The sequence below is a fragment of the Pan troglodytes genome, chromosome 2, assembly GCF_028858775.2.
Source record: "Pan troglodytes isolate AG18354 chromosome 2, NHGRI_mPanTro3-v2.0_pri, whole genome shotgun sequence".
In the NCBI taxonomy this organism is placed as follows: Eukaryota; Metazoa; Chordata; class Mammalia; order Primates; family Hominidae; genus Pan; species Pan troglodytes.
This window is the reverse complement of record NC_086015.1, coordinates 80,436,543-80,457,762: the sequence shown is the minus strand read 5'-3', so window position 1 is coordinate 80,457,762 and position 21,220 is coordinate 80,436,543. Positions and strand designations below refer to the sequence as shown.

General features: G+C 36.0%; 1 protein-coding gene and 1 long non-coding RNA gene across 9 annotated transcripts in view; both read right to left on the bottom strand.

The window, feature by feature from the left end:
• Nucleotides 1-21,220, bottom strand: part of ROBO2 (roundabout guidance receptor 2) — a 1,748,072-nt gene that overhangs the window by 1,479,613 nt on the left and 247,239 nt on the right. The gene's annotated exons all lie outside the window — the stretch shown is intronic.
• Nucleotides 4,784-21,220, bottom strand: part of LOC134809459 (uncharacterized) — a 61,576-nt gene continuing 45,139 nt past the window's right edge. The window contains exons 1-2 of the long non-coding RNA XR_010155282.1: nt 7,378-21,220; nt 4,784-6,351 (exon numbers count right to left, since the gene is read on the bottom strand). The exon at nt 7,378-21,220 is cut by the window's right edge and continues 45,139 nt beyond it. This is a non-coding gene — a long non-coding RNA (uncharacterized LOC134809459). The remainder of the gene's footprint in view (nt 6,352-7,377) is intronic.

Here is a 21,220-nt window from a genome sequence, read left to right as displayed (position 1 = left end):
TGCTCAGCAAAATAAACTATCATCAGAGTGAACAGGCAACCTACAGAATGGGAGAAAATTTTTGCAACTGATCCATCTGACAAAGGTCTAAAATCCAGAATCTACAAAAAACTTAAACAAATTTACAAGAAAAAAGCAAACAACCCCATCAAAAAGCAGGCAAAGGATATGAACAGAAACTTCTCAAAAGAAGACAGTTATTCGGCCAACAACCATATGAAAAAAAGCTTATCATCACTGGCCATCAGAGCAATGCAAATCAAAACCACAATGAGATACCACGTCATGCCAGTTAGAATGGTGATCATTAAAAAGTCTGGAACAACAGATGCTGGAGAGGATGCAGAGAAATAGGAATGCTTTCACGCTGTTGGTGGGAGTGTAAATTAGTTCAACCATTGTGGAAGACAGTGTGGCAATTCCTCAAGGATCTAGAACCAGAAATACTATTTGACTCAGCAATCCCGTTACTGGGTATATACGCAAAGGAATATAAATCATTCTACTAAGACAACGCATGCAAACATATGTTTATTGCAACACTATTTACGATAGCAAAGACTTGGAACCAACCCAAATGCCCATCAATGATAGAATGGATAAAGAAAATGTGGTACATATATACCATGGAATACTATGCAGCCATAAAAAAAGAATGAGCTCATGTCTTTTTCAGGGACATAGATGAAGCTGGAAGCCATCATCCTCAGCAAAGGAACACAGGAACAGAAAACCAAAGACTGAATGTTCTCATTCATAAGTGGGAGTTGAACAATAAGAACACATGGACACAGGAAGTGGAATATCGCACACTGGGGCCTGTCAGGGGTGGGGGTCAAGGGGAGGGAGAGCATTAGGATAAATACCTAATGCATGTGGGGCTTAAAACCTAGATGATGGATTGACAGGTGCAGCAAACCAAACCACCATGGCACATGTATACCTATGTAATAAAACTGCAAGTCCAGCACATGTATCCCAGAACTTCAATTAAAATAATAAAAAATAAAAATAAATAATTAGCATGTATTTTATGTATGTTAGATAGACTTATCTGAATTTGATACATAAGTATGTGTGTATGTATACACATATACATATACACATATATACACACACATATATATACTCACACACATATATATTACCATTAAATCCTTACAACAGCTTATGAAGATGAATAAAAGTGGATTCAAAGAATTTTGTATCTTGTCCAAAGTCATAAAGCTAGTTATGCTCAAAATGAAATGCACGTAATTCTCTACTGTAATGCCCATCACCTTACGCCATGTGGTCATATTTCCTCTGATGAATTTTACATAGTTGGGGTCAGAGACAGCATGCTCTAATATCAGACATTTTGTGATTTTTTTTACTGAGGTCCAGTCATCCTACCTTTGCTTGAAGCTATATATATATATATATATATATATATATATATATATATATATATATGTTTACATGTTTCACTGACCTTCTTTCTCAACTGCAGTTTGCACATTAATTCAGGTGGTCAATTTTTAAAATTTAACTTATTATATTTTTCCATGGCAAAATTTCCATTTATAAAACAGCTTTTATTTTTGTAGCAAGAATTTCTATTTTTTAAATTGTTTCCAGAGTGGTCACTTTTACCTCATGAAGTGTGGCTAAAAGTCATCATCTGATGATTACAGCATCTGGGTTATTTCAGATTAGCATATGTTTATTTTAATGTCTTTTCCCCTGAGATTTTGTTACTTTTTTTCTTAGTTGTCAGTATGTTCGGTAATTTTGGATTGTATAGTGAACGTTTAGAATATTAAGTTTGAGAATCTAGGTCCTGTTAAATTTCTGTGAAGAGCGTTGGTTTGTTTGTTTAAGCAGGTAATCCGCTGATTAAGCCCAGATTGCAAGGTTTGCTTTGCCTTTTATGGGCAGTGTTTTTTTTTTTTTAATTATTATACTTTAAGTTTTAGGGTACATGTGCACAACGTGCAGGTTTGTTACATATGTATACATGTGCCATGTTGATGCGCTGCACCCATTAACTCATCATTTACATTAGGTATATCTCCTAATGCTATCCCTCCCCCCACCCCACAACAACCTCTAGCATTACCAGTATTAGAGGCACCGCCTGCCTGGTGACATATGTTTAACGGCCGCGGTGTGTGATGTTCCCCTTCCTGTGTCCATGTGTTCTCATTGTTCAATTCCCACCTATGAGTGAGAACATGCAGTGTTTGGTTTTTACGCAGTCATAAAAAATGATGAGATCGTCTCCTTTGTAGGGACATGGATGAAGCTGGAAACCATCATTCTCAGCAAACTATCGCATGGGCAGTGGTTTTCAATAGCAGTTTAAAGTTTTGCTGTGTGGTTTGGGCCTGCTCGTTATATGAAAAACTTAGGAGTTGACCTGGAATTTGGATGGAGTCATATATTCCTTCTCTCTTGAAGACTTGGGTATGTTCTTTACACGTACAGCTTAGGGGTGAGTTTAGGACTTAGGTTGGTATATATGCAAAATTTATGGATTCTCTTCACTAGACATCTCTTCTGAGTTTATGCCTCACTTTCTGGATTCTAAAATCCCCTTTTGCTGAGTCATCGGCCAAAAATAATAGAGTTCTTTAAGATATTTAGCTTCAGCAATAAGATGAGAGAAAGAGAAATAATAATTTTCTCCCCACCCTCATTCTTTTTGCACAACAGGACCTCTTTTGCTGATTCTCCTACCTAAAAAAAAGGGATTTTTCTTTTGGGTCTTATGCATGTGCACCTACCGCACTGGGATAATGTAGCTACATCACTGGGGTAGTTTTCAGGGCAATGCTGGGAGAGAGAAAAGAGGAAAAATAAATGAGGACATACTCCATAATCTACTGCTCACACAGGCCCTTCTTCCCGGTCCTTTGACTGGATTTTGCTGACCATAATCATTACAAAGTTCCTCGTTTGGCCCGCCCTTAGTTTAAAGACATAAAGGAAAAATAAACAAACAACAACAAAAAACAAAACAACTCGTCAATATGGCTCTTCAAGTTTTGACTTCCCTTTCCCACCTGACTGAGATTATTTTTCAGAATCCTCAGAGGTTTTTTTTTTTCTTCTTCTTCTTCTTCTTCTTCTTCTTCTTCTTCTTCTTCTTCTTTTCTGTTTGTTGGTTGGGTTTTTTTTGGGAGAAGGAGATTTGGGGTCCAGAGTTTTTAGTTATAATCAGTGGTAGAGAAGCTACGGTGGGCTTACTTAATTAGAAAATTTGTTAAAATCTCAAATTTTATATCAGAAATTGTGATAATAATGAGACTATTACCTAGGAAAGTTTAAGGGCAAGTGTCTGTAATAATCTAAACTGTCAAGGTTCCTGGGAAGAGAGGGAGATCTTATATCAGACTATGGCATGAATTGTTTGGATTTTTACCAGACATCTCTGAAGGCAGTTATCTCATCTGTTTAATGGGACAGTAACCCTTGCCTCTGTGGGTTTTAATGTGTAATAAATGAATGTGCATATAGCACATATCAGCAGTGCCTGGCATACAGAAGGTGCTTAACAATGATCACTGTATTAGGGTAGAACATTTAATTTTAGAATAGCCACATACTAATTGTTCGCCAGGGTATTTTGAACTTACAAAGTTCAAAATGAATAGCTACAAAAATACCTATCTTACTTTCAATAGCATTATTTGGCATAATCTAAGTGATATATATATGTATGCTTATTCTGGTATCTAACCAATCACCTTAAATTATTTTTAAGATTTCATTCTTTACAGCAACTCTATAGGCCTAAGAACCATTACTATTCTCATTTTTCAAGTGCAGGTAAACATCTTAGATGAAAAAAGTAACCTGCTCCAAATCAACCTCATGAATGAAAAAGCTGGCTTGAGAGCCTAAACAGGTGCTGCTACGCATTTTGCCTATATTTGTTTCACTGTAATGATGTCTAATTTGCGTAGTATAAAATTATTGGCCAGTATCATTTGCTTTTTGAGGAAACACCAAAAACTGGAAGGTAGGGTCTTGTCAACAGTATGTTTTGGGCTTCTAGACAGAAAAACACATTTAATATTAAGTGGCCTCAATTTGTAGCTGCACATAAAAAGTTATTCTAAATTAATTTTTCTACATTTAATTCAACTATTTTAAAGGAAGTCAGAATGTAAGACTAAGATTAATGGAAAAGCCTATATAGCAAAGGGATTTTAAAAGGGAATTGAAAAATGCCAGTTTGGGTTGTGCTATTTTACCATTCTATTAACTGCATGTATGTGAAGATTCCAGGAAAACAAACCCTGTATTACCCATGCTAAATAAGAAGTTATCTTTAAAATGACTGAAGAAAATGGAATATGTGGGAATGAGTAAAAATTTTTTAAAAAATCCTTAACGATGGCCAGGCATAGTGGCTCACGCCTGTAATCCCAGCACGTTGGGAGGCTGAGCCGAGTGGATCATGAGGTCAGGAGATAGAGACCATCCTGGCTAACATGGTAAAACCCCATCTCTACTAAAAATACAAAAAATTAGCCAGGCATGGTGGCGGGCGCTTGTAGTCCCAGCTACTCGGGAGGCTGAGGCAGGAGAATGACATGAACCCGGGAGCTGGAGTTGCAGTGAGCTGAGTTCGCGCCACTGCACTCCAGCCTGGGTGACAGAGTGAGGCTCTGTCTCAAAAAAAGAAGAATCCTTAACAATAACGAAACTATCTAATCTGGTAAGAGGCAGAAAGTCATTATTTAGGAGATTACTAGCTTTAGTCAAACAAAATCCACTGTACATCAATAAATTATGATTTATTATCAATGATTATTTATTATTATCAATGATTATGACCACCTGTAATGCAATAAAGTCAGATTCAGTGGTAGAGAGATACATTATTTCCTGTATTGTATATTTTCTATACCTTGATAAAAAGCTTTCATATTTTGAGAGGAAGGTTTATTTTTCTCCTATTGAAGTACATGATCAAGGGCCTTTCATTAGGCAAGGAACTAGGATGACCTTATTGATAGATTCTCATACGGCAAAGACATAGAAGTTCTTCCTGTTGCTTAAAGCCCCACGCATGCTACCCTTCATATCACAGTTATATACAAAATGTTGTGCCTCCGTTATTGTTGTCAGTGGGTGCTGGAAATTCATCTGCCAATTTTCATAGCTTGTGTTTGAAAGGGCACTCCAGGCAGATTTAAGACACTTCTTCGATTATCCAGTTGGCTGATGGTAAGCAACCTGTGTATTTACTGTGAGCCGCAGTTGTCTCATTGATAAAGTGGGAAGAAGAAATGAACCAGAGGAACAGCAGAATCTTGAAGATACTTTCTAAGGTATCTTCTAAAAAGAAAATTTATGTTTTTTGAATTTCTTCTAGCAGCATACATCGTATAGTCGATCACATGCTACCTTCTCAGGAACTGTTCAAGTTTTAAAGAGAATGGATTATGCACCTTAATTTTAGATAGTACTACAGGGAATCATTAAGTGCACCTTTTAAAAGTTAGGAAATCAATGAAAATAAATAATCTATATAAACTCCTTGAAAACAAAGACACAAATTTATACACATTTGTATATCTCAGTGCTTAGCAATACTAGACAGGCAATCAATATTCACAATTTCCATTAAGGCAGGTTATTATTCTTCTGATCACTTAAGGATTCCACAATTTTTACATTGCATTACACTTATATTTTATTTATCATAATCATATTTTACAAGACAAGAAGACAACATTAAGATTATAATGATAATACTACTATGTTTTTAGTTAAGATGCTTGTGTTAATCTTGAAGGGTGTTGTTTAGTATAATTAACCTCTCAAGGTACTGCAAAAATAAAGGAATGCAGGTCCATTTTATGAGGATATGTGGATTTGTAAGGGATGATGAGACCTAAATGGAATAAACAAAGTTGTAGCCCCCAAACTCCATTTTCTATCATTTGGAATACAGAGAGAAAATACTGATACCTAAGAAGAATTGACAATGACAATCCAATGAAACTAGAGATTAATAGAAAAGAGAATAAATGAAGAAAAAGTCAGGCATAATTGACAAAAGAGAAAATGGATTAGACAGAGGAAAAATAAACAGACTAAAATATAGGATAAAAAACATTCTTTCAACAATATCGTCACCTCTAAGAATATGACTTTTGAAGTTCAATATGTGGTAGGTAAAAGAGATTATGTACTCTTATTTGAAATAAGGGTAGAGGTATCATGTATACCAGTTTAAGGGTTTGACATTGAAATGACATAGGTTTACTCTAAATGCCATTGTAATAATTTCTTATCCAGGAACAGTGAACTTACCTCACTCTAACTTGCATTTCTTTCTCCCTAGGTTTCTTTCTTTCAGCAGTTAATGAGTAGTTTGGCAATATAAAAATAGACAAAGGAAACAGAAAACAGCATGAGTTAGTCCAAGGTTGACTGGATCATCTACTTTTGCCTAAAACTGTTCACACTGAACGAGCAGGGCCCACAGCCACTACCAGTGCTTCCAAGAGATTTGGAGCCTCTGTTAACGGACTCCCAGTGTACCAGGAATGATTACTTTACACACTGATGCAGAGTAGCAATTCTAGGTAAACCGGCAAAAAGTGAACAGAAATCCTAACAAATTATGCATTCCAACCTATTGTTTCCTTTAGAACACAAATCTACTGTTATTAAGCAATATTTTAATTTTTAGATTTCAAATAAAATATGTAAAGAAAGTCAACTTGTTCAGAAATTTAATTATCTTTAGGTAAAAAATCTAAATACTATAATAAAAAGAGAAGAATGCTGTAAAGTGAAGGAGACAAATAGGTGCTAACTTATAACTGAAGTTCCTATCTTTGAGGGATTTCCATCTTTGAGGTTTCTATTTTTTAGGAGTTTTCAAATTAGAGGAAGGGCAGAGAAGTAAGCATGCATGCATGACGTGCATGATATGACAGTATAAATACTACAATAGAAGGATGCACAAGATAACACGGACACCGAAGAAGATAAATTTAATCCAGAGGGACATTGTCTAGGGACATGGTCAAGGGAAGGCTTAACAGAACGGCTGGTTCCTCTTCTGGGTTTAGAAAAGGAAGAGGAGCTGAATAGTCCAAACAATAGCACCAAGGTTAGCTCAGGGAGAGCAAACTATTTCAGCAAACAACAGAGATGTGAGCAAACTGAGTGATTCAGAAAATTCCAATCAATTCAATAAAATTCAAGTGTAACCCCAGGTACAGTGGCTTACTCCTGTAATCCCAGCACTTTAGGTGGCTGAGGCAGGTGGATCACATGAGGTCAGGAGTTCGAGATCAGCCTGGTCAACATGGTGAAATCCCATCTCTACTAAAAATAAAAAAATTAACCGGGCGTGGTGGCACAGACCTGTAATCCAAGCTACTTGAGAGGCTGAGGTGGGAGAATCACTTGAACCTGGGAGGCAGACCAGTGAGCCAAGATCGCGCCACTGCACTCCAGCCTGGGCCATGGAGTGAGACTCTGTCTTAAAAACAAACAAACAAACAAACAAAAACTCAAGTGTAATTTGTGAAGGGGCACAATGACCAGTGAGATTTAGGACTTAATAAGTGCACATGTCAGGCCAACTTAAAGCTTCAAATGAGAAATCAGAAGAATTTGATAGAGGGAAGTCAGCTAAGGCAGTCGAGGTTGAGGAATTGTATTTATTTATTCAAACAAGATTTCCTTAAAACAAGAGTCAAAAATGAATGTCATCCTTGAATTTATGCTCTAGTGTATTCTCATGTATATTATGCTGGGATTTTTTTTTATATGTGATTTAGCCTTGAGGATCCATCTGAAATTTAACTGGAAATTATAGCTGAACGGGGCTATCATTGAATCTCAACTGCCTGAATTTCGGAGTTAGGTAGCTGGATAGTTAGGCTAAATGAGGATTTATTTAGAGGTTGAGGTAATTCGTTGTAGAGAAATGGGAAAGAAAATAGAAAAAGGCTGTGAAATTAGAATACAATGGCTAAATCAAAGAACCGTAAATTAGATGATGATGAGGATGAAAGAACTGGCCTGAGAATAAGAAAATGATCTGAACATGAGCTGAACATGGCAGCAAAATGAACATATTAAAGCCTACAATTCAAGAAACTGGCCTTTCAAACTGTAATGGGATTATCCCTGTCCCATGTATTGGGACTCTTTAAAAAATTCACAATTCATATTAAAAATATAAAAAGGATACCAAAACCAAACCAAAAATATGCACAGGTATGTCTCATTTTATTGTCCATAATTTTATTGCTCTTTGCAGATATTGTGCTTTTCACACATTGAAGGTTGTGGTAACATTGTGTCCAACAAGTCTATTGGCTCTATTTTTTTTCAATAGTATGTGCTTATTTTGTGTCTCTTGCCACATTTTGGGAATTCTTACAGTATTTCAAACATGTTTATTATTATTGTATCTGTTGTGGTGATCTGCAATCAGTGATCATTGATGTTACTATTGTAATGGTTTGGGAATGCCCCAAACCACTCCCTATAAGACAGCAAACTTGATGAATGAATTGTGTTCTAACTATTCCACTGAAAACTTGCTGCTTCACCTTCCATTTTTATGTTATGGAGATGGCTTCTTTCCTTCAACCTCATGAGCTAATTTCTGCTAGCTTCTGGTTGTTTCCCATTCTCTCTCCTCCTCCAGCCTTCCTATTCTCTGAGATACAACAATATTGAAATTAGGCCCATTAATAACCCTATAATGGTCTCTATGTGTTCAAGGGAAAGGAAGAGATGCATGTCTCCCACTTTAAATCAAAAGCTAAAAATGATTAAGCTCAGTAAGGCAGGCAATCAACAGCCAAGGGAGGCTAAAAGCTAGGCTACTCTCACCAAACAGCTAATCGAGTTGTGACTACAAAGGAAAAGTTCTTGAAGAAAATGTAAAGTGCTACTCCAGTGAACAAATGAATGTTAAGAAAGACAAGCAGTCTTATTGCTAATATGGAGAAAGTTTTATTGGTCTGGATAGAAAATCAAACAAGCCACAACATTTCCTTAAGCCAAAGCCTCATCCAGAGCAAGGCCCTCTCTTCAATTCTATAAAAGCTGAAAGAGATGAGGAAGCTACAGAAAAAAAAAAAAAAAAAAATGGGAAGCCAGCAGAAATTAGCTCATGAGGTTGAAGGAAAGAAGCCATCTCCATAACATAAAAACGCAAGGTGAAGCAGCAAGTGCTGATGTAGAAGCTGCTGTAAGTTATCTAGCAATTCTAGCTAAGAAAATGATGAAGATGTTCACACTAAACAACAGCTTTTCAATGGAGATAAAACAGCCTCGTATTGGAAGAAGATTCCATCTAGTACTTTCATAGATAGAGAAAAGTCAACGTCTGGCTTCAAAGCTTCAGCTTTATTTTCTCCCGTGGTAAAAAAAAATATGTAGACTGTATGTTGTCAAATATGGTTTATACATTTCTTTTCTTGGCAAAGCTTTGACTGTTTCTAAGGAGACTATGCAGCTCCGTGAGTACGCAGCCCAGGAGGCTGGGTCCATGGCCAGTCCTAGCTTGGCTTTGGATTGGTTTTGTTCACTGTCCCCTCTGTGGCATGGTTCCAGTGTCCTGCAGGGGCAGTCCCAGCCAGGCCCCAGGCATTTCTTTGTAGGGGCTAATGCAGCTGGTGACTTTAAGTTGAATTCAGTGCTCACTGACCATTTCAAAGACCCTAGGGCCCTTAAAAAGTATGCAAATATTCTCTTCCCGTGCCCTGTAAATGGATCAACAAAGCCTGGATGATGGTATATCTGTTTACAGCATAATTTACTGAATATTTTAACCCCACTCTTGAGACATTCTGCTCAGCAAAAAAGACACCCTTCAATATTACAGCTTATTGATAATGCTCTTGGTCATCCAAGAACTCTAACAAAGATGTACAAGGATATTAACGTTGTTTTCACACCTGCTAACACAACATCCATTCTGCAGACATAGGTCAAGGAATAATTTTACTTTCAGACCTTATTATTTAATAATATGTTTCATAAGGCTATAGTTGCCATAAATAATGATTCCTTTAATGGATCTGGGCAAAGTAAACTGAAACCCTCCTGAAAAGAATTCACCTTTCTAGATGTCATTAAGGACATTTGTGATTCATGGGAGGAGGTAAAAATATCAACATGGACAGGAGTTTGGAAGAAGCTGATTTCAAGACTGCAGTGGAGGAAATAACTGCAGATGCAGCAGAAATACCAAGAAAACTAGAGTTAGAAGTGAAGCCTGAAGATGTGACTGAATTGCTGCAACCTCATGATACACATTTAATGCATGAGAAGTTGTCTCTTATGGATGAGCAAAGAGAGTGGTCTATTCATGGTGAAAATGCTGTGCATATTGTTGAAATGACAACAGAGAATTTAGAATATTACGTAAACTTAGTTGGCAAAGCAGAGGCAGGTTTGAGGGGATTGACTCCAATTTTTAAAGAAATTCTACTGTGGGGAAAATGCTGTCAAACAGCATTGCATGAGACAGAGAAATCTTTTGTGAAAGAAGGAGTCAATTAATGTGGTAAATGGCATTGTTATCCTATTTTAAGAAATTGCCACACCCACCCAAGCCTTCAGCAACTACTACTCTGATCAGTCAGCTGACATCAACGTCGAGGTATGATCCTCCACCATGAAAAGATTACAACTCACTGAAGGCTCAGATAATCATTAACAGTTTTTTCAAAAAAAAAACTAATTATGGTATGTGCATTTCTACACATAATGCTATTGCACACTTAGGCTGTAGTATATTGTAAACATTGTTTTGATATGCATTGAAAAAAACAATAATTTCTTGTGATTCGCTTTATTGCAATATTCACTTTATTATAGTCGTCTGAAACCAAACCTGCAATATTTCTGATGAATGCCTACATATATGTATATACATATAATTCAAATATATTCATATACGATATAACATTATATAAATATAATATATAATACAGTTATATATTGTATATACAATATATGTCAATTGCATATGCAAATATCCATATAAAATACTATCATATTAATTTCAATACCACGTTATAATAACATTTTGTCACTGTTAAGTAGGCTTACAATAAGAATTAAGGTATTCTCAGTATTAGAAAATCTCCATTATATAAATAAGTTAAAATTCTCTAACCTAACAAATATAATCTTTTGGAACAAGTAGTTAGTATTATATTGATTGATGAAAAACTAGAGGATTCATCATAAAATTTGAAGGTAGAATATGGTGGGCCCTGCTCACCATATTCTTTAATAGTTTGAATATTAGATTTCCTAGGCAAAGTTATCAGATGCAACAAACAATGATAAACATGATAAAACAATTATTATTTTCACTTGTTATGATCCTTCATGAAGAAAGACTCGAAATGTTTTAGACTAATGGGAGATTTCAGTAACCTTGATAGATTCTTTTTCTCTTATGTTCAAGTCCTGTGGCAAAAGTTTGTCACCCAGTAATCCATTCTAAATAATTAATCACAAACATGGCAAGGTAAAAATAGGCAAGCATTTTTTATAGCACTATAAAAACAAAAAATTAAAATAATCTGGACTTCCAGTGATAAGAAAAGAGATAACTATCAAAATATTTTAAGTCAATATAATAATATGAAGGAGTAGTATAGGGATGTCTAGTAAGAAAAATATCAATATACAAAAGTATACACATGTCCCAATTTTGGAATCGATATGTACTTATTGTTGAAAAAAGATGGGCATACTCTAAAATATGAATAGTTACATTTTATTTGCAGTATAGACTTATAAATGATTCCTATATTTCCCTATATTTCTACAATGAGGAAATAATATAATAAAACAAAATAGTCTGGTCCCAGTGGCTCATGCCTGTAATCCCAGAACCTTGGGAGGCTGAGGCAGGAAGATTGCTCATGGCAAAGAGTTGGAGATTAACCTGGGCAACATACGGAGACTCCATCTCTACAGAAAACAAACAAACAAAAATTAGCTGGGCATGGTGGAGTACATCTGTAGTCCCAGTGACTCAGGAGGAGGCGGGAGGATCACTTGAGCCCAGGAGTTTGATCCTACAGTGGGCTATGAAAATGCCACTGAACTCCAGCCTGAGTGACAGAGCAAGACCCTGTCTCCTAAAAATAAATAAAATGAAACACAATAAAGTAATATGCTCATGCCAAAGAGGCTAGTCAAATCAAAGCTATTTTACTTTTGAGTTCTTGCTCTTAACTGATATGCTGTATGGACAGTATGTTACTTGATGCATTGGTCATCTCCATGTCCAGCACAATGCCTGATACCAATAAATACATTGAAGCTATCAAGGAAGAAATAAATTATGCCAAAATCTCTCTGCATAACTTATGTCCAAATTAGTTAAAACCCTACTTTTTTTCAGTCATGACTCATGGTAGCAAGAGCTCAAGGCTATCAGAACTAAAGATTGTACATAATGTTACTTAACTACACAAACTGCGTAGCCACATATATTTCAGTTAAACTGAGGTAAAAATTCAGATGGAGACTTTTAAAAAATTTCAAAGGTCACCCTTTCATTGAACATGCTCAAATGCACATGCAGTATGATGTATGACAGATACTGTAAGAGATATGGATGAGAATCATCCTCTTGTGGAATTCAGAGTTGAATAGGAGAGACAGAGGCAGGTAAAAGACATGGTGAAATGGAATAAATTTTACAACAGAGTAAGAACCAAGCGCACCATGGGAAACATGTGAACATAGGGAAAACTTGTATGCTGCAATTTAGATAAAAGACGAAAAATGCCTAATATGCCTGAGGGACTCAGGAAAGTTTTATAAAATAGATCTCCGAGAAAAAGAGAACCAGAAGAGAAAGGGTCTGTCAGAGAGCAAGCGTGCCACAATTCTCTAATGACCCTGAGAGCACTCTTAGCAGGGCTCCTTCATGTGACTCACTGGTTTGGAGACATTGGTGACATTAACCTGAAATTCTCAATATTTTAGCTCACATTCAGATATTGTACTGTCAGTCTAGCTCACTTTATTTTTACCAATGATGTGTTTTAGGATTTTTCTTAAATCCATATATAAATGTTCAATAATAAGCACAATAGAAAATAAAACAATTCCCTAAGACACAAAAATAGCTCGAGAATAAACACATTAAGGACATTTATAAAGAGTTGTTCTTTTTTCCTTCACAGGGATCAAATTTGATTAGAAACTTTAATGTATTCAACTAAATTTGCTATTTGACTTTTTCACCCCCTTCTGTCATCAGAGTCACTGTATTTTTTTTTAACTAAGTGGTCTTGATTAAGGATGAGGAGTAACTTTAGTAACACCCAAAAAAGGAATTGAATTCTGTTTTACAAAAAGATATGGCATCGAAGCAACTGCTGTCTCTCAGAAGAAATACAAGCTTTAGTGTGTTTTCCTTTAGGTTTACAAAGTTCATTAACCGTTCTGTTGGTATTAGTTATGAGGTAGCCTGACTGGTTCAAACTACATGAAAAAAATCATGTAACATGTCAGAATCTTTACAAGAAAACTTTCAAAATGAAATAGAAATATGAGGGGTCTTGAAAACATTCATGAAAAATTCACTTGAACTGTGAATTTCACGAGAAATCTCTGTGTATTTCATGGGTTTTTTTGCTACAAAATAAACTCGTGCTAACTTACTATAACATATCTGAACAGATGTAGCTTGAGGCACTCAGGATAAGACCTCAGTTTGAAAAAAGCCCTATCATAGCAACATGAATTCTGCTAAAACTAAAACAAGAACAAATACCAAATTTATGATGAGGCTTAGGTGGAAGAATAGTAAAACCACTGATCCTTTACAAAAAGTTTATGAGAACAATGCCCTGAAGAAATCAGCAGTTTACAAATGGATAATTCATTTTCAGAAGGGATGACACAGCGATGAAGATGAAGCTTGCAGCAGCAGACCATCCACATCAATTTGTGAGGAAAAAATCATCTTGTACATGTCCTAATGGGGATGACCAACAATTAAAAGCAAAAACAATTGCCAACATCATAGACATCTCAATTACTTCAGCTTACGCAATTCCGACTGAAATTAATATTAAAGTGGAGCAAAGTTTCCACTCAATGGGTGCCAAAACTATTGAAACCAGATGGATCACCTGCAGATAGGAGCAGAGCTTTCAATGGATATTTTAAACAAGTGGAATCAAGTTCTGAAGCATTTCTTTGAAGAGTAACAAGAGAAAAGCAATGGCTACCGAGAGATGAAAGTGACCCAGCCAAAGTGAAGAGAACTGATCAAGAGCAAAGGCCGTACCAATGTTTTTTTGCGATGCTCAAGCCATTTTGCTTGTTGACTTTCTGCAGGGCCAAAAAATAACATTTGCTTATTATGAGAGTGTTTTAAGAAAGTTAGCCAAAGCTTTACAGAAAAACACCTTGAAAAGCTTTACCAGGGAGTCTTTCTCCACCACAACAACGTTCCTGGCTCATTCCTTTCATCAAGTACAGGCAATTTTGTAAGAGTTTTGATGGAAAATCATTAGGCATCTACCTTACAGTCCTGACTTAGATCCTTCTGACATCTTTTTTGTTTCTTAATCTTAAAAATTCTTTAAAGGGCACCATTTTTCTTTAGTTAACAATCTAAAAAAGACTACATTCCTTTTTAAAAAAAATTTTTTTTATTATTAAAGTTTTAGGGTACATGTGCACATTGCGCAGGTTAGTTACATATGTATACATGTGCCATGCTGGTGCGCTGCACCCACTATCTCGTCATCTACCATTAGGTATATCTCCCAATGCTATCCCTCCCCCCTCCCTCCACCCCACAACAGTCCCCAGAGTGTGATATTCCCCTTCCTGTGTCCATGTGATCTCATTGTTCAATTCCCACCTATGAGTGAGAATATGCAGTGTTTGGTTTTTTGTCCTTGCGATAGTTTACTGAGAATGATGATTTCCAATTTCATCCATGTCCCTACAAAGGACATGAACTCATCATTTTTTATGGCTGCATAGTATTCCATGGTGTATATGTGCCACATTTTCTTAATCCAGTCTATCATTGTTGGACATTTGGGTTGGTTCCAAGTCTTTGCTATCGTGAATAATGCTGCAATAAACATACGTGTGCATGTGAAAAAGACTACATTCCTATTTCAAAGGCTCAATTCCTATTTCTTTAGGGATGGACTAAAGAACTAGGGTGGCTGGTATGATTACTTACAAAAGTGTTTTGAACTTGATAGAGCTTATGCTGAGAAATAACCTTTTTACTTTCATTTTCCACAAAATTTTTGAAGTCCCCTTGTATATATAAGACAGTAGAAAACCTAGACCAAACTGTTCATATGTTTATTGTGGAATTCACACTGGTGGCTTACACTTCTCTGAGACAGCTATCCCCAGCTCAGTCCCATGTTTGACACAAGTCTTTTAATAAAACTCTTAACCTTCTATCTAAACTGAAGGATACTACAAGTAGCAGTCCAAAAAAAATTTAAAATGTGTGGATTTTAATTCTTTATTGTTTTCTTATGCCTCAATTTTGTTCCAAAAAATCTAATGAGTTAGTAGGTATAATATTATTACTGGCTTTAGAAAAAAGAATGTTTGAAGTGACTACCTGTCCTTTGTATTATCAAGAGAACTGTTTCTTTCTGTCCAAGGATGTGTTTCATGGGCTTGTATGAAAGGAGTTGCAGCAATTCTGCTTGGCGCCTATAAAAATACAGCACTCCTAACCTAATAACAGTTAAACGGCATTATGACTGTCTCTTTCACAACACAAAATCCAAATTCTTTACCTTTTAGTAAGTTAATTGGTTGCAAATGTTAGATAAAATGGAGTTAGCCATGCAAGCTAGGAGGGACATTTTCAAATTCACTACACATCCCACTTTCACCTTCAAAAATATGATAGTAATCTTAAGGGAGCAATGGTTTAAATACCCATAAGCATTCCGCACTTATAATTCTTTTAATTCATTCTTTAAGTCTAATTTGGCAGTTCTCAAGTTTCACTGTGCATAAGAATTATTATACAGAATTTTACATATAAACAATCTGTAACACTATATTTTTATGGTAAAGATGATAAGTAATCTGACTTTATAATATAACTGTATAATAGAATGCCCCATGATAGTTTGACTCAGGAAATTAGCCTTATCAGGAAAAGAATCCCAGAGTCTACAAATAAGAGTAGCTTTCTTGATATAAGTCTTTCTCACCAAACTGCCACCTTCCAGAAAGGAAGCGGGACAATGCAGGGCTACTTCTCTTAAGCCAGCTCAATATATGAATGCTCCCATCATTCATTTGGCAGCAAACTCTCAACCACTGCATGCCACCTCTCTCCCCCAACCCCACCCCTATTCATTGTTCAGTATGTATACAAAATAAATCATCAACACTTGCTCAGCAGATTTGATTATGTATCAAATAGATTCAAAGAGGACTAAGTGGAGATAGTACCTATGCAGTATTATATGAGTTTGTGAAGCTTTTTTTTTTTAGGGGTATAGTATCATTAAATATGTGGACTTTGGTCTGTTGAAATAGTCTTTAATTTGGAGACTGCTGGTCTGGAGATTGGATCATAAAAACACAAGCCTATAGTTAGAGAGAGGATTTTCCTCACTCTTAGAGCTAATGAGGGCCTAGGATAAGGCAAGAACAGAGAGGATGGAGAGAAAGAAAGTCAAGGAGGCAGGATGGACCAATTTGGGTAGCTGGTTTGATAGATGGTAGTAAGAGCAGAGATGTAGATTAGGTGACTCCCAGCTTTCTGGCTTAGGTGACTCTGGGAATACTTCTGTTGTAGTCCTAGATGGAGAGCATATGGCATAATGATAGACTAAACCACTCTGAATATAACGCAAACCTCTCACCTGTGAAGTCATTGGTTCCCAACTTCCTGAGACCAGTAACATATTTTGGTTGAGATAACTTCTTAGAGAGATTACTAATGTATACAAATTAAAGGCGTTTTCTGATCTGGAGGAAAGAGAATGAATTTCCTATCTGATATGGTAATTTTGAGACTCTGCCAAGTCTCAAGGTCTAGAAGGAGAGAAGATGTGAACATTCTGGTACACAGTGAAATGCCTTTTGAGAGAATTTATAACTTAGAAATGGTAGTTAAATCTATGAGAGTGGAACAAGGCATTCTTCACCAAAACAAACATAGCCAACACTGCAAAGAAAAGAGTATTTACAAATTAGGAAGTTCAATGTCACTGCTCTTTTTTATAACACTGTGGACTCCTGGAAATTTAGTTCTGTTGTTTCCACAAAAGGCAGATATCAAAATGAACCTGGGACAGAGAATGTGCCTAATCAACCCCTAAAGCATTTGCAGCTCCCACCCCGTAAATGATAACCACCACTTCTCTCACAGTAGGTAGAAACCCCACAAATATTCAGAAATATACATCTGTCTATAATTAGCACAGAGTACATGTTATTTGAAATGAGAATTGCAATCAATTCTTGATTATATACTCACAGATTACACGCATTGTGGCTTACTCTGCTACAATAAATACTTTCATTTTTTTTACATTTAACTGACTTGTTGACACACAATACTCCATTTAGACTTAGTCTGCTTCCCGGCCAAAGTGACCCACAAATCTCTTAGGTGCCCCCCCCCAAAAAAAAGCTCTCTATAGACAAAAATACAGTATGGCCTCAGAAAAGTTTCAACTGAAAAAGTTAGAAGGTTCAAATAATCAGCCAAGTATTATTAACAAATTTTATTTTTAAAAGTTCAATGGATGCGTACCTTACTGATAAGCTGAGAAGACATTAAAGAAATCTTAAAGAGTGGGTGGAGTTGGCTACCTAAGCCAGGAAAAATGACCATTCCTTGAACTCCGAGGATATCAATTCTCTCTGTTCATAAATAAGAATTTTGTATATCCACACACATATCCACACGATACTTTAATTACAACTGTTTCTTTTATTTACTTTTATTTTTATTTTTTGAGATGGAGTTTCACTCTTGTTGCCCAGGCTAGAGTGCAATGGCACCATCTTGGCTCACTGCAACTTCCACCTCCTGGGTTCAAGCAATTCTCCTTCCTCAGCCTCCCAAGTGGCTGTGATTACAGGCATGTGCCACCACCATGCCAGGATAATGTTTTTGTATTTTTAGTAGAGATGAGGTTTCACCATGTTGGCAGGCTGGTCTCCAACTCCTGACTTCAGGTGATCCGCCCACCTTGGCCTCCCACAGTGCTGGGATTATAGGCGCGAGCCACTGCGCCCAGCAACTGTTTCTTCTAAAGTTCGTTAATTCTATAATTGTGGGGTATCACTTGTTAAGGCTGTTATTGAGCTCAAGGTCTGACATGCCATAAGATTTTGGCATTGACAAACACAATTGTACCTTTTGCCTCCTTTCCTTACATTTAGCACAGAGAAGGCTTCAACTCATTTTTACATGCCTTGATATATATGATGACAGAAACTGATTTATATTTATAAATTCCAATTCTGGGGTCCAATTCAGAAAGGACCTGTGTAATGAGGAGTCCATAACATATCTACAAATACACCAATTTTGTTCCAGTTTGTACTATATGGCTTCTTTTGCAGTCTGATAAATAACTTTAATGTGTAGGCTAGACAAATAACCTTTGAAATGCTTTTTTTTTCTGTCACTTTAAGCACATAGAAGAAATCTTCCCCTTACTTTCTTATTACTTTGTATTTTCAGTGTATGGTTCTCTTACAAGAATATGGCTGCTTTCTTAAAAGCTCATCTCGTTCTATAATATGTAATACAGCACTTACGATGTTCTGATTCAGAAAAAGTAATCCTAAAGGGCATTTAGACTAGTAGGGGGAAATCACAAGGCAGGCAAAAAAAAAATTGTCAAAAATGATAGATCTGAAATTTAGAATCTTAGAGAAGAAACAGGCAGGGAGAAGCAAAATGGTATCATTTAGCCTCCTAGTAAAATCAATATGTCTTTTGGATGAAAAAATATATATAACCGACTAGTTTCTTTGACAGGGAAAGGTAGAAAGGAAAATTGCCTACAGACAAAGGGGTTGAAGAAATCACACCAAGTACTCTTACAATTAAGTTTGCCTTGCGATACATTTAATTGCCAGTAAGACCATTTACATGCAACTTTGTTAATGTTTCAGAGGATTACAGATATTCTTTACATTGAATATTTATAAAATGCAGTTTAGAATCATATTATGGTAAAATAGACAAAGAAAAACACCCAAAAAATACACATGGCTTAATGAATTAGTTAAAGACATGCAAACTTGCACCTGCAGCTCATGTTAAGAAAGAGCTTTGTTACCCATCCTAGAAAACTCTTTCATGGACCAAATCTCGATCACATCTCCTCCTCTCCCTCCAAAAGCAGCCCCTGTTATGACTTTTCTTGTAATCCCTTCTTGTTTGGTTTTATTTGTTAAATCGATTTATCACCTGAATGTACTTTCACAAACATTATAATTTAATTTTCCCCATTGTAAACTTTGTTCTATCTTTTAAGTCTGTTTCTCTCCATTTTTTTCTTTTCCAGTAGCATTTTTCATAGTCTGTATTTTGCTGATTTGCATTCTCATGGTTCTCTGCATATCTGGCAGATTGGAACCTGGATCCATCAACTGGATCAGATTGAGGTTCAGTCTCTTTTCTGAGAATATAGTTGGCGTTGTGTTCTTTCATCAGTAGGCACATAATGTTAAATTGTCTTTCCTTTAGTGATATCAAAGCCATCAATATTTAGGCCTATTTTTTATTAGTTCATTGGGGATTGCAAAACAGCAACATTCTAATTTTGACATTTATTTTTAATGTATTACCTGTGATATTTTTACAAAGGGACACTTCTTCGGTACTATTGGGTTAATGGTGCTGTTCATATAGAAAAACAGGACAAATATTTCCCTTTATCTGCCAGTTTTTCAGATATCTTTAATATGGCATTTTCAATCATCCAATTCAGATTTTTTATCTGTGTTCTCAATCAAGTGTGACTTTTCAAGCTGTGAATCATGACACTGAAATAACCACAATATATATTTGTCCAGAAAGTAGAAATTCAACCAAAAAGTCAACAGTTGCTGAAAAGAAAATCAGTATGTTGGTGTCATTACCCTTAAAATACATATTTGTCTGCCTGGAAAATATGTCTATTTGTTTGAAAATAAAATTGAGAAGATGGTTAAACATCATAATATTTCCAGAATGTTTGAAGACTAGTTGCAATTTAGTGGCGTAATTTACTTTTAGTGGTCATAATTGCTGATTCTCTTTTTATATATAATAGAAAGCAGAGTACATTGAAAAAATGTAATCAAATATACTCAAATCTCAATTCCTCCGCTACTCCCCAATAATAATCCAATCTGGAACTGGCTCAGCTGACAAAGGAATTTCTAAATAGTTATCTTGTCATTGGCAATGAGAATCTTCTCTCAAATCTCTGTTTATTTTATCCACCTTTAGAGCACCTTGAAATCCTTTTGGTATTTGATTAGTCTGCACTTGTTGTGCTCTCGTGAACTTTTCTGTCTAATCTTTCCAAGGTAGTGTAATCATCTTAAAAACCCCTGAATTTTTCACTGACTCATCCCACAAACGCCTTCATGGCTGCACAAATATATTAGTTTTATCCTGATGACTCAAAATCATATATTCATGAATATTAGCTTTTTCTTCAAAGATGAAGAATCTAAGCAATGAAAAAGAAGGCATGCCAAACTTGAATCACATTCTTTTTCTGAGGAAGCTGCTGCTACTTTTAAACAACGTTACCAAAGCGCGGTTCTGATTTGGAAATATCTGTTCATGTATCTCCAACTTCCCCCTTAAAACATTTCATATTATCTCCTTTTGACTTAGCACACAATATTGGCATATGTTTTTCTGATTGCATTTATGTGTCCAGTTCACCTAGGAATGTGTATTAGGTACCTGGCAAGCAGAGGAATCTGTTAAAGAACTTCTTGAAGTTCTTCTTGAAATACGCTATAGGCTCGAAGTACTATCAATATATCCATATGCTCTTTTGGAGGCACCAGCTTCCTCTGCAGTTGTGTTGGGGCTACTCAATCCGGTTCTTGATGACAAGATGTGAATAAAAGTGATGCAAATCATTTTCAGGCCTGGTGTTTAAAATCATCTTGCTTAAATCCCAAGATCTCTCTGTAGGGACTTTAGAAGCTTGAGTTCTAGATGACATAG